This window comes from Melanerpes formicivorus, unplaced genomic scaffold (genome assembly GCF_026170545.1).
Source record: "Melanerpes formicivorus ecotype bairdi unplaced genomic scaffold, bMelFor1.0.p_v2 SCAF_73, whole genome shotgun sequence".
Classification (NCBI taxonomy): Eukaryota; Metazoa; Chordata; class Aves; order Piciformes; family Picidae; genus Melanerpes; species Melanerpes formicivorus.
Window position 1 is genome coordinate 2,709,142 of NW_027142425.1, and position 13,194 is coordinate 2,722,335.

Below are 13,194 nucleotides of genomic sequence, written 5' to 3' on the forward strand. Positions count from 1 at the left end.
GCCACCAGCACAAGGTTTCTTGACAAAGCAGATTGAGTTTCTCCACATCATCATGCACGGCACTCACACATGTTATCTCTGTAACTGTTCTTCCCCCCCCCCCCCCCCCCTTTTATATCCAGGTTCCAGCTGTCGTCTTCAAAGTTACTCTGGGTAAAGTCTCCCAGCATCAAGGGGGGTTTTGCTTCTCAAGTTACCAGGGCTCACAGCAGAACGTCACAAGTGTTACTGGTTGAACAATGCTTCCAAACCCCCATGCAAAAGCAATTTATCTGAGATATCTATTATCTTTTATAGTCTCTTCTACAGGCTGACCAAAAACAGGAAGCCTAGCTCTGTGTGCAGATGCATTCCACTGGGATTGTGTAACAGCAATAACAACCTCGGAGGCTGATTCAATGGCATTTGCTCGCAGCTATACCAACAGCTCTCCTGAAACGAGTAGCTCGAGTGATGCCCTGCTTGAAGGTATGGATGCTGCTCCTGCAGCCTGGCCCAAGGAAGCATTCGCTGGGGGTTAGATTCCCATCCACGTGTCACACCGCTGCTGGCACTCGGATAAAAACACACAGCTGGAGCAGAGCGGTGCCCGCGGCGTGCTCCCTCTGCGAGCAGCAGGACTCGAGGCCATCCATGGGAACACTTCAGTGCCAGGCTGCCCCCCAGCTTTTCCTACGTACAGCAAAGGACAGACCTTCACCTCCGGGCTCGTCCCCTTTGGCTCCGAGGCTGCCAACAAGGAGCCATTGTTCGGGGAAAGCTGGGTGACACTTCCTTTCCCCGTCCGAATTAGAGATGTACAAAAATAAACCTACACAGCCGCCTCCCGAACTCCTTTCGTTCCACCCCGCTCCAGCTCGGTCAGAAGCCGGCTGCAGCGCTCGCACTTTGGGGCATACTGCTGCAGAAAAGTTAAACGCCAGCGGCAGCTTCTTTCCGAGCCGCTCTGCGGGATCTCGCAGCCGAATCCTGCTCCCCATCCCCCGCACAAAGCCCGGAGCCCGCGGCGGGGAGCACGGCGACGCCGAGCCCCGCTGCCCGGCCCGCTCCATGCCCACGCCGAGCCCCGCTGCCCGGCCCGCTCCATGCCCACGCCGAGCCCCGCTGCCCGGCCCGCTCCATGCCCACGCCGAGCCCCGCTGCCCGGCCCGCTCCATGCCCACGCCGAGCCCCGCTGCCCGGCCCGAGGAACTTTCCCAGCGGGATGAGGCAGCCAGCGCGGCGGGGGAGGCTGGGAGCTGCGGCAAGAAGGCGCCCAGCGAACGCGTCCCGGGCGCCCCGGCAGCAGCGCTCCGCGCCATTGTCCCGGAACACCGCCGGGGCGGCGAGGGGACACGGGAGCAGAGCTGGGGCGGCAGCGAGGGCCGGGCCGGGCCCCGTGGAGCCGCCGGGGCCAGTCGGCGCTTTCCCCGCACCCCAACACCCGCCCCCGGGATGCTGCGCCCGGGCCGGCGGAGCTCCGAGCGCCGGCAACTTCCCCCAAGTTGGAGCCGCGCTGGGAGAGCCCCCGGGAGCACTCACCGCCCGTGCGAGCCGAGCCGCCGTGCCGTGCCGTGCCGCGCCGACCTGCGCCCTGCCGAGCCGTGCCGTGCCGTGCCCCAGCCCCGCTGCCCGCGCTCGGCGCGCCCCCGGCCCCCGCCGCCCCAGCCGGATTGGACCGCGGGGCTGCGCATCACCAGCTCCCGGCGCGGCCATTAGGCGGCCGCGGAGTCACTCAGGGCGGGGAGGAGCTGCGGTCCCGGCCCCGCCGGGCTGCTCTGCTTCGTCCTGCCCTCCTCTGCTTTGCCCTGCCGGCATCCCTCCTCCTCTGCCTCCATCCCACCTCCTGCGTTGCCGGCTTCCCACCTCCTGTGCATCCCACCTGTCCGTCCATCCCACCCCTTGTGCATGAATCCCAGCTCCTGCGCAGGCATCCCACGCTCTGTGCCTGCACCCCTCCTGTGCCACAAGTATCTATTATTCTTCTGTGTGCAACCTTCTCCAAGCGCTCATCATTGCTTCCCTACAAGCATCCCTGCCTCTCGTGTTGCCTCATCCCTCTTCCAGTGCAAGCCTCCATCCATTTCTGCCATACGTGGGGCAGCTCCGTGTCCCTCAGCTGCACCAGACAGAGAGAAGCTCCGGGCTCCCCTTGCAATCTCCCCTCGTCTCTCCAGGAGAGCAGACAGCGCTGGGGATGCCCAGGGGAAGCCGGTGTTGGTGGTCCCACACAGAGGAACGAAGGGCTGGCCCAGAGTCCCATTCCCACAGGTGGGGTGGGGATTCCTGGGCCTTTTTGCCCCGTGCCTGTGACCCTGGGGAGCGAGCACTGCCACAGCCTTTCCCACCCAGCCTCCAGCTGACCGATTTGGGATAGGTGGCCTTGTAAATGTCCTAATTTCTACATTTGGCACACATTCACACCAAAAATCACTAGAAGAGCTCAGGAAACCAAGGGCCTTAGGGAGGCTTTTACGCAGAAGAGGCGGAGAACAGAAGTTAATTCAAAGGAGGCCCAGAACTGAGAAAGGAAGAGCAAAAGTTGCTGCGGGAAGGAGGAGGTGGATGGAGAGAAGGAACCAGGGGGCCAGAGCTGCACTGTGGAGCTGGGCCAGAAAAGGGCCCAGAAAAGCCAAACACTGCCATCTCCATCAGGACCAGGAGAAAACGTAGGTTTGGGTATCAAAACCTTCCTCTGGTTTTAGATACAAAATGAGGAGGTCTCAAAGCGTGGTGGCACATGATGGCAGTGACACGGATCACACTGGGAGCTTCCTCATCACATTAGCAGGAGCAGCTTCCTGAGAAGAATTAAGGCCTCCTCTCTTCATCCTTTTCCTCATTGGAGTTCCCATTGGAGGTCAGAACTCTCACTTACTCAGCAGTTTATTAGACCAGATCTCAGGAGGTAGGAGGAGTTATTTGATACTGATCTAAAGGATTAGCTCCATTTCATGCACCAGAGTGGCAGTCCTGTGCTCAGATTCATAGATTCATAGAAAGGTTTGGGTTGGAAGGTACCTTGAAGATCATCCAGTTCCAACCCCCCTGCCATGGGCAGGGACACCTCCCACCAGCCCAGGTTGCTCAAGACCAGCCTGGTCTTAAACACTTCCAGGCACAAGATGACCTGAAGTGGCAGGACTAGGAGCAATGGCTGAAAAGTAGAGCAGAGCAGATTAAGACTGAAGTTCTGCACCATGAGGGTGGTGAAACATGGAAGAGGTTGCCCAGAGAGGTGGTTGAAGCCCCATCCCTGGAGATATTCCAGGTGAAAATCATCCAGTTCCAACCCCCTTGCCATGGGCAAGGAGACCTCACACCAGCCCAGCCTGCTCAAGGCCTCATCCAGCCTGGACTTCAGCACCTCCAGGGAGGAGGCAGCCACAGCCTCCCTGGGCAGCCTGTGCTCCTCCCCGCAATGCCAAGGATTTCTTCCTCATCTTCAGTCTCAATTTCTCCTCTCCCAGCTCAAAGCCATTGTTCTTCATCCTGTCACTCCCAGCCCTTGTCAGAAGTCCCTTCCAGCTCTCCTGGAGCCCCTTCAGGTACTGGAAGGCTGCTCTGACATCTCCCTGGAGCCTTCTCTTCTCCAGGCTGAACAGCCCCAACTCTCTCAGCCTGTCCCTGCTCATCTTTGTGGCCTCCTCTGGATGTGCTCAAACAGTACCCTGTCCTCATTGATTAAGCTGATGCTTAACATTGCATTGCAAACACAGCAGCAGAACCTGGGAGCATTTCTGACCCTGGCTGCAAATTTCACTCCCCCAAAATATACTTTAGATTATTTGTTTTTCTTGTCAGCTTTTGCTGGGGAGCCAGCACAAAAGAGCTGGAGACATGAAATCATTCTTTGTAGATCTTGACTGTTCAGAAAATGCAGATGACACATTTCTGGGCCCTGCTTTTGTCTATACCCAGTGGTACGAAACAGGCAACTCTTTGTTCTCTAAATGAGGGAGCAGAGTATTAAACATATTGAACATTCACCAGTTGCTTCTTTAGTGGGATTCCCCCTGTGTCTTCATGCACAGAGGGAGTTAAGCTGCAGCAGATGATCCCATTGACTGTTCCCTGGCAGAGTCAGCAAGCTCAGCTAAAGGTTTTGATGGCCAACTCCGGTTTTGTATCGCTGAGTGAGATGTCAAAGTGTGGAGAGTCATAGTATCATAGTATCATTCAGGGTTGGAAGGGAGCACAAGGATCATCTAGTTCCAACCCCCCTGCCATGGGCAGGGACACCCCACACTAGATCAGCCTGGCCACAGCCTCATCCAGCCTGGCCTTAAACACCTCCAGGGATGGGCCCTCGACCACCTCCCTGGACAACCCATTCCAGGGTTTCACCACTCTCATGGGGAAGAACTTCCTCCTCACCTCCAGCCTCAATCTCCCCACCTCCAGCTTCATTCCATTCCCCCTAGTCCTATCACTACCTGGAAGACCCTAATGTGCCACAGAATCACAAAACATTAGGGGTTGGAAAGGGACCTCCAGAGCTCATCCAGTCCAACCCCTCTGCCAGAGCAGGGTCACCCAGGGTGGTCTGCACAGATATGCGTCCAGGTGGGTCTGGAAAGTCTCCAGAGCAGGAGACTCCACAACCTCTTTGGGCAGCCTGCTCCAGGGCTCTGTGACCCTCACTGTAAAGTTTCTCCTCATGTTCAGCTAAAACTTTCTCTGTTTAAGCTTGAACCTGTTGTTCCTTGTCTTACTGCTGTGCACCACCCAAAAGAGCTTGGCCCTCTCCACTTGACCCCCCACCCCTCAGGTGTTGATTGACATTGATCAGATCCCTCTCAGTCTTCTCTTCTCCAGACTAAACAGCCCCAGGGCTTCAGTCTCTCTTCGTATGAAGACAGGCTGAGGGAGCTGGATTTGTTCAGCCTTGAGGAGGGAAGGCTTAGGGGGGAACCTACCACCATGGACCAGGACATACTGTATGCCTGCCAGGAGGATAGAGACTCCCTTGGTACAAGGAGTGCCATGGAACAGACAAGGGGGGATGGGGACAAGGTACTGCTGGGCACATTCCCATTGCACTCCAGGAGAAAATGTTTGCCATGAGCACAGTCAGAGCCTGGAATCATCTCCCAGGGGCAGCAGTGGAGTGCCCTGCACTGGGCAGTTTGAGACTCAGCTTGCCAGGTTGCTGAGCCAGCTCATGGTGACTGCACTGTCACCTGGAGAGGTTGGAGCAGAGGATCCTTGGGGTCCCTTGCAAGCAGGCATTCTGTGGGTCTGTGATTTCCACAGAACTAGGGAGTGCCCTCTACAAAACCACACAAGTGAGTGATTCTTTGTGGCTAATCCTACTCATGAACACAGATATTGGCTTCCCTTTCTTGAAAAAAGTAAACACACAGCCCAGCAACTTCTGCTTTGGGCAACAATGAACAAACTCTCTCAAGATCACCTGACAGCTTCCAGTTGGATTATTATTTCCCTGCATCCACAGCAGAAGTAGCTGGGGGAGGAAGGGTGACAGTTTGGCCTGGGTCCCTGGGGAAAACCAATGCTCTTCTGCAAAAGCCCCATGGAGATTTTAAACAGAGACTGAAGCACAGGGTGGATCTGGAATATTCATGCTGGCCAAGGTATGAAATGATCTTTGGGACACTTTCTAAGCCCTTTCCAAAAGGCTGCTGTTTAGAAAAGGAGCAAGAGCAGAGAGGGACTTTCCATGAGTGAATGGAGAGGTTAGGGCCAGACAGCACACAGGTATCTGGGACCAGTGCTGTTTAACATCTCCATCAGCAATATGGGCAGTGGAACTGAGGCAGTGGGACTCAGCAGGTCTGCAGATGACACAAAGCCATGTGATCCAGTTGGCATGCTGAAGGGAAGAGATGGCATCCAGAGGGATTTGGACAGGCTGAAGATGTGGGGCCAGGCTACCCTCATGAAGTTCAACAAGGCCAAGTGCAAGGTCCTGCAGCTGGGTTGGGGCAATCCAGCAATCCCAAGCACAAATCCAGGCTTGAGAGTACCACAGGAGGTTCCACCTCAACATGAGGAGGAACTTCTTCACTGTGAGGGTCACAGAGCCCTGGAGCAGGCTGCCCAGGGAGGTTGTGGAGTCTCCTCCTCTGGAGCCTTTCCAGCCCCATCTGGATGTGCTCCTGTGTGACCTATACTGGATTCTATGGTCCTGCTCTGGCAGGGGGGTTGGACTCAATGGCCTTTGGAGGTCCCTTCCAACCCCTAACATCCTCTGAGCCTGTGATAAGTAGCTGTAAGTTTACAGAGCAAGGTTGGCCTGTGTGACTTTTCATGTGTGTGGATTGCCCACTGCAGTTACCACCCTGCCAGGCTGCAGGCAAGCTGCTTGCCAGGTGCCTTCTCTCTCACTGTCCTGACTGCCAGATCACCTCATGGGACTCTGGACTGTGTTGTGAAACCACCTCTTGTTTATTCTCCTGCAAGGCAAGTTCAAGCTTTGGCAAAGGGCTTGCTCAGGGTTTCAGGCTGCCTCCCTTCTGCAGCAGAGGTTTTGTTGCTGTCAATTTGTGCTCCCTCCTGTCAAGGAGATTTTTTTTTGTCCCCAGGGATTGCTCATGTTGCAGAGTAGGGACAGGTCACCCCCTTCCAACCCAGCAGTGGCAAGGCAGAGGGAATCACATTATGTCCTTGTACCACCCTTAACTACAGGGGTTTTATGGCTGAGCTTCCAGAGGACTCATTGACCTTTGGAAGGAGAGTGAGTGACTGGAAACTTTATTTGCAGTTCCTATCAGCAGAGTAAACTCCTCTCCATCACTGTGAACCAGACAAAGCCCAACAACAAAGCAGCATGGCAATGAGGAGGTGGCTTTGGCTCTTCTCTTTACTTAAGACCTGGTGGACATTAAGTTATCCATAGGACAGCAATGTGTCCCTGTGGGCATAAGGCAAATGGTCTCCTGGGGTGCAATAAGAGTGTGGCCAGCAGGTCAAAGGAAGCTCTCCTCCCCATCTATTCTGCCCTGGTGAGGCCACATCTGGAGTACTGTGTCCAGTTCTGAGCTTTCCATCTCAAGAGGGACAGGGATAGACTAGAGAGTGTCCCACAGAGGCTATGAGGATGGTGAGGGGCCTGGAACATCTGTGTGATGAGGAGAGGCTGAGAGCCCTGGGGCTGTTCAGCCTGGAGAAGAGAAGGCTAGGAGGGGATCTGAGCAATGTCTATCAATATCTGCAGGATGAGTGCCAAGAAGAAGGGGCCAGGCTCTTTTCAGTGGTGCTCAGTGACAGGACAAGGGGCAATGGACACAAACTGGAACCCAGGAAGCTCCACCTCAACACGAGGAGGAACTCCTTTGGCGTGAGGGTGCTGGAGCCCTGGAGCAGGCTGCCCAGAGAGGTTGTGGAGTCTCCTGCTCTGGAGACTTTCCAAACTCACCTGGATGTGTTCCCTGTGTGACCTGCCCTAGGTGACCCTGTTCTGGCAGGGGGGTTGGACTGGATGATCTCTGGAGGTCCCTTCCAACCACTACTGTTCTATGACTCTATGAAGTTATCAACCCATCAAGACCAGGCTCTGAACAGCTACTGACTCACAGTATCACAGCCTCACAGTATCACTAAGGTTGGAAGAGACCTCAAAGATCACAGAGTCCAACCTGTCACCCAACACCTCAGGACTAGACCATGGCACCAAGTGCCACATCCAATCCCCTCTTGAACACCTCCAGGGATGGTGACTCCACCACCTCCCTGGGCAGCACATCCCAATGACGAATGACTCTCTCAGTGAAGAACTTTCTCCTCATCTCAAGTCTAAACTTCCCCTGGCACAGCTTGAGATTGTGTCTTCTTGTTCTGGTGCTGGCTGCCTGGGAGAAGAGACCAACCCCCACCTGGCTACAACCTCCCTTCAGGTAGTTGTAGAGGTCCATGAGGTCTCCCCTGAGCCTCCTCTTCTCCAGGCTAAGCAACCCCAGCTCCCTCAGCCTCTCCTCACAGGGCTGTGCTCCAGACCCCTCCCCAGCTTTGTTGCCCTTCTCTGGACACCTTCAAGTCTCTCAATGTCCTTAAACTGAGGAGCCCAGAACTGGACACAGGACTCAAGGTGTGGCCTAAGCAGTGCTGAGTACAGGGCACAATGACTTCCCTGCTCCTGTTTCCAAGCAAAATTGTGTTTCCAGGGAGCACAAGAGGCAGGAGGTCAGACACTGGCAGTTTGGGGCAGATGAACCAAGCAGAGTTAGCCACAAACTCTGGAAAGCACAGTCCCTGCCCACGGGGGGTGGCAGCAGCTCATCTAAGGCTGACAGCTTGGCAGGTGGCAGCCTGGTCATTACCTGCTGCTGGGTGTTCTCTGTGCAGCTGCTTATTACATCCTGGCAGCCCACTCACAGCTGGACACTGCCACCCTGGAATGGGAGTCTTGGAAGGATCTGAAGGAGGCAAAGCCTGGGGGGTTGGTGAGCCCAGACCAGGGCAATATTTCACTCAGCTGGTTCTGTGTTGGGACAAGGCTGGGGGCAGGAAGTAAAGAAGCTGCTGACACAGGCTGTTCTGACCAATACAGAGAGGATGGGGTGGGATGGGATGGGATGGGATGGGATGGGATGGGGTGAGATGGGATGGATGGGGTGGGGAGGGGGTGGGGAGGGGAGAGGATGAACTGTGTGCACAGTGCTGACCTCCATGGCAGTGATGGCCTTGCTTCTGATATTTGTCCATTTGCTACCAGCTAATCTGGGCTTCTTTTGGTTTTCCTTGCCCACAAGATCTTTGTCAATATTTTGTTCTCCTTTTCTCCAAACTTTTTTCGCCCTTTTCATTCTCCTTTCTCATTTTCCTTTTTTCCCCCTTTTTCTTATTTATTTTATTTTATCCTTTCCTTTCCTTTCCTTTCCTTTCCTTTCCTTTCCTTTCCTTTCCTTTCCTTTCCTTTCCTTTCCTTTCCTTTCCTTTCCTTTCCTTTCCTTTCCTTTCCTTTCCTTTCCTTTCCTTTCCTTTCCTTTCCTTTCCTTTCCTTTCCTTTCCTTTCCTTTCCTTTCCTTTCCTTTCCTTTCCTTTCCTTTCCTTTCCTTTCCTTTCCTTTCCTTTCCCTTTCCTTTCCTTGATAGACATTGATCAGATCCCCTCTCAGTCTTCTGCTCTCCAGACTAAACAGCCCCAGGGCTCTCAGCCTCTCCTCCCCAGGCAGTGCTGCAGTCCCTTCAGCATCCTTGGAGCCCTCCCTTGGACTGTCTCCAGCAGGTCCCTGTCCCTCCTGAACTGGGGAGCCCAGAGCTGGATGCAATATTCCAGGTGAGGTCTCACTGGGGCAGAGCAGAGGGGGAGGAGAACCTCCCTGGCTCTGCTGGACATGCTCCTGAATGCCCCCCAAAGAGGGAATTTCTCCTACAGGTGTAGTAACTGCAAGGCTTTATTTCCTCCTCCCATGTCCTGCAGAGCAGGGGTCAGCCCAGGAGCCCTGACCTCCCAAGCTTGCATTGCATCAAGGCAGACCTGCAGAGCAGAGGAAGCTGTGCTGCCTTCCTAGGCTGAGCTGCACCTCCAGGGAGCTGAATGTGGTTGGGCAAGGCTGATTCTGCTGTACCAAAACTGGGAGGCTCAGGTGGATGCCAATCCCCCCCAGCAGAGGTGAGGTGCATCCATCAGCCAACATTTACATATGAGTGCTTTGCATTCCCTGAGCTCTATTGCTGTGGCCACAGCAGGAAAGAATTGGTGGAAGATGATGTGACTTTTGTGGTAAGGGACACACAGGTCAAGGGGAGTGCAGAGAACTTGTGGTGGATGAATGTGAGACAGGGCAAGTAAAACTCAGTCAGGTCATAGGATGAGTAAGGCTGGGAAAGACCTCTAAGATTACCCAGTCCAACCTTCAACACAACCCCACCACACCCATCAAACCCTGGCCCCAAGTGCCATGGCCACAGGTTTCTTGAACACCTCCAGGCATGGGGACTCCACCACCTCCCTGGGCAGCCTGTGCCAACCCCTGACCACTCCTTCAGTAAATAAATTTTTCCTAATCTCCAACCTAAACCTCCCCTGGCACAGTTTCAGGCCATTTCCCCTGGTTCTATCACCTAAGACTTGGGAGAAGGGCCCAACCCCCACCTCACTACAACCTCCTTTCAGGGAGCTGTAGAGAGCAATGAGGTCTCCCCTCAGCCTCCTCCAGGCTAAACACCCCCAGCTCCCTCAGCTGCTCCTCCCCTGTTCTCCAGACCTTTCCCCAGCCTTCTTATCCTTCTCTGGACCTCCTCCAGCACCTCAATGTCCTTCTTGGAGTGAGGGCCCCAAAACTGAACTTAGGACTCAAGGTGTGCCTCACCAGTTGGAACAGACCTCTGCAGATCATTGAGTCCAACCTCCACAACAGAATCTAGCACAGGTCACACAGGAATACATCCAGGTGGGTCTTGAAAGTCTGGCACAGGTTGCCCAGGGAGGTGGTGGAAGCCTCATCCCTGGAGGTTTTTAAGACAACAGAGGGAAAATCCCTGCCCTGCTCCTGCTGGCCTCACCATTGCTGATCCAGGCCAGGCTGCTGGTGGCCTCCTTGGCCACCTGGGCACACCCTGGCTCATGTTCAGCTGGCTGTCAACCAACAGCCCCAGGTCTTGTTCTGCTAGATAGCTTTCCCAGGAACCTGCTGTGGGGCATGGGATGGAGTAGTTCACCTCTCCAAGGCCTTTCCAGCTTTGTTTCTTAGTGCCAGTCATGCTGGGATTTCTCTCCTTTCCTCCCTGTGCAGGTCACCAAACAGCATGGATGCTGCAACTGCAGGGCATGGAGCAGCTGCAGGCTGTAGGTGCAAAAGGGTTAGCCTCATGGCCAGCTCCATGAGTGGTGCTGAGCTCCATTCATTGATGCTGGGATGCAGCAAGAGAAGCATAGCCAGCAGGGCTGGGGAGGGGATTCTGCCCCTCTGCTCCACTCTGCTGAGAACACAGCTGGAGCTCTGGGTCCAGTGCTGGAGCCTCTGTGCCAGGAAGCTTCTGGAGGTGCTGGAAGGTGTCCAGAGACGGGCCACGAGGATGAGCAGAGGGCTGGAGCTGCTCTGCTGTGAGGACAGACTGAGGGAGTTGGGGTTGTGCAGGCTGGAGAGGAGAAGGCTCCAAGGAGACCTCATTGTGGCCTTCCAGGATCTGAAGGGGGCTCCAGGAAAGCTGGGGAGGGACTTTTGAGGGTGTCAGGGAGTGATAGGAGTGGGGGGAATGGAGCAAAACTAGAAATGGGTAGATTGAGATTGGATGTAAGGAAGAAGTTGTTCCCCATGAGGGTGGTGAGAGCCTGGCACAGGTTGCCCAGGGAGGTGGTGGAAGCCTCCTGCCTGGAGGTGTTTGCAGCCAAGCTGGCTGTGGCTGTGAGCAACCTGCTGTAGTGTGAGGTGTCCCTGGCCATGGCAGGGGGTTGGAACTGGCTGAGCCTTGAGGTCCCTTCCAACCCTGACAGTTCTGTGATTCCCCTGGCTCAGGAGCATGGATCAGTCCCCAGGGCACAGCCTGCAGCATGCTGGATCCAGCTGGCAGCAACTTCTCCTTCCTGACCCCACCACTGTACTCCCTGTGCTGAGCTCCTGCTGTTCCAGTTTTTGCTGAGGTAAACATGTTAAGATTCATTTTCTTCTTGGTGCCTGACTCCAAGCAAGGCTCTTGGGTAGCTGGGCCCTTGCAGCCTGTGGCTGTCAACTGCTGAAGTCATCTGCGCTGGGCTGAGGGTTCGTAACCCAGTAACACACTTCAGTTGGAATGAAGTCTAACCTGTGTCCTGCAAACTTCATCTTGAAAGCAAGCAATATTTTCTTCAAGAGGAAAAAAAAAAACCCCAAACCACAAACCCAAGCAAAGTGCATTTCCACGTTGTAAAACCCCTGGCTCCTCTCCCTTCAAGTCTGCATCCTGGAATCATCACCACACTTCTTTCCAGCGGTGCAGAAGGGCTTTTCCACACTCCTCCTGGTCAGCTGGTGCAAAACAGTCACAGAATTATCACAGAATTATCACAGGATCACAGAATGTTAGAGGTTGGAAGGGACCTCCAGAGATCATCAGGTCCAACCCCCCTGCCAGAGCAGGGACACCCAGGGCAGGCCACACAGGAACACATCTAGATGGAGCTTGAAAGGCTCCAGAGCAGGAGACTCCACAACCTCTCTGGGCAGCCTGCTCCAGGCCTCCAGCACCCTCACTGTAAAGAAGTTTCTCCTCATGTTCAGCTGAAACCTTCTCTGTTCCAGTTTGAACCTGTTGTTTCTTGTCTTATTGCTGGGCACCCCCCAAAACAGCTTGGCCCCCTCCACTTGACCCCCACCCCTCAGCTATTGATAGACATTGATCAGATCCCTCTCAGCCTTCTCTTCTCCAGACTAAACAGCCCCAGGGCTCTCAGTCTCTCTTCACAGGGGAGATGCTCAACTCCCCTAATCATCCTCATGGCTCCCTGTTGGAGTCTCTCCAGCACATCCCTGTGTCTGTTCAACTGGGGAGCCCAAAACTGGACTCAATACTGCAGGTGTGGTCTCAGCAGGAGCTCAGGGCAAACCAACAGCTCTGCTATGGTGACAAGCAGCTTGGAAAGTGTAAAATCTTTCTCTCAGAGCAGTCAGCAGCACTGAGAGCAAGCCCAGCCCTGCAGGCAGCACCTCAGCCATGCCTCCAAGTATGCAGCCTTGGGACAGTCTGTACCAGGAGTTCACAGGAAGCTCCTCTGTCTCAATAAAACACCCCCTAATTCTTTGGCCAGAGCAGGCTGTATCTTGTCCAGGCTGAGAGGGAAGTGCTCAGCAGTGTAGAGGCTGCATGAAGTGTCAAACTCCTCTGGCCAAGCAATCCTTCATGAACTCATAACAAACTGTGGCTCACATGGAGAGTTGCTGCCATTGCTGTGGGGCAGCACTGGTGACAGCCAAGATGGGTGAGCAGAAACCTCATCCCCTGCTCTCACATAGCTTCACAGGAGCACAGGATGTTAGAGGTTGGAAAGGACCTCTGGAGATCTTCCAGTCCACCCCCCCTGCCAGAGCAGGAGCACAGAATCCAGCACAGGTCACACAGGAACACATCCAGATGGGGCTGGAAAGGCTCCAGAGAAGGAGACTCCACAACCTCTCTGGGCAGCCTGCTCCAGGGCTCTGGGACCCTCACAGGGAAGAAGTTCCTCCTCATCTTGAGGTGGAACCTCCTGTGCTGGATTTTCCATCCATTGCTCCTTGTCTTACCCCAGTGCACAACTGAGCAGAGGCTGTCCCTGTCCCCTCCCTCCTGACCC

The 13,194-nt window shown here is 54.9% G+C and overlaps 1 protein-coding gene across 1 annotated transcript in view; it reads right to left on the reverse strand.

The window, feature by feature from the left end:
- Positions 1 to 1,615, reverse strand: part of PLS3 (plastin 3) — a 104,842-nt gene extending 103,227 nt beyond the window's left edge. Inside the window, exon 1 of the mRNA XM_068163640.1 lies at positions 1,522 to 1,615. The gene's annotated coding sequence lies outside the window, so the exon portion shown is untranslated. The remainder of the gene's footprint in view (positions 1 to 1,521) is intronic.
- Positions 1,616 to 13,194: the final 11,579 nt, after the last annotated feature.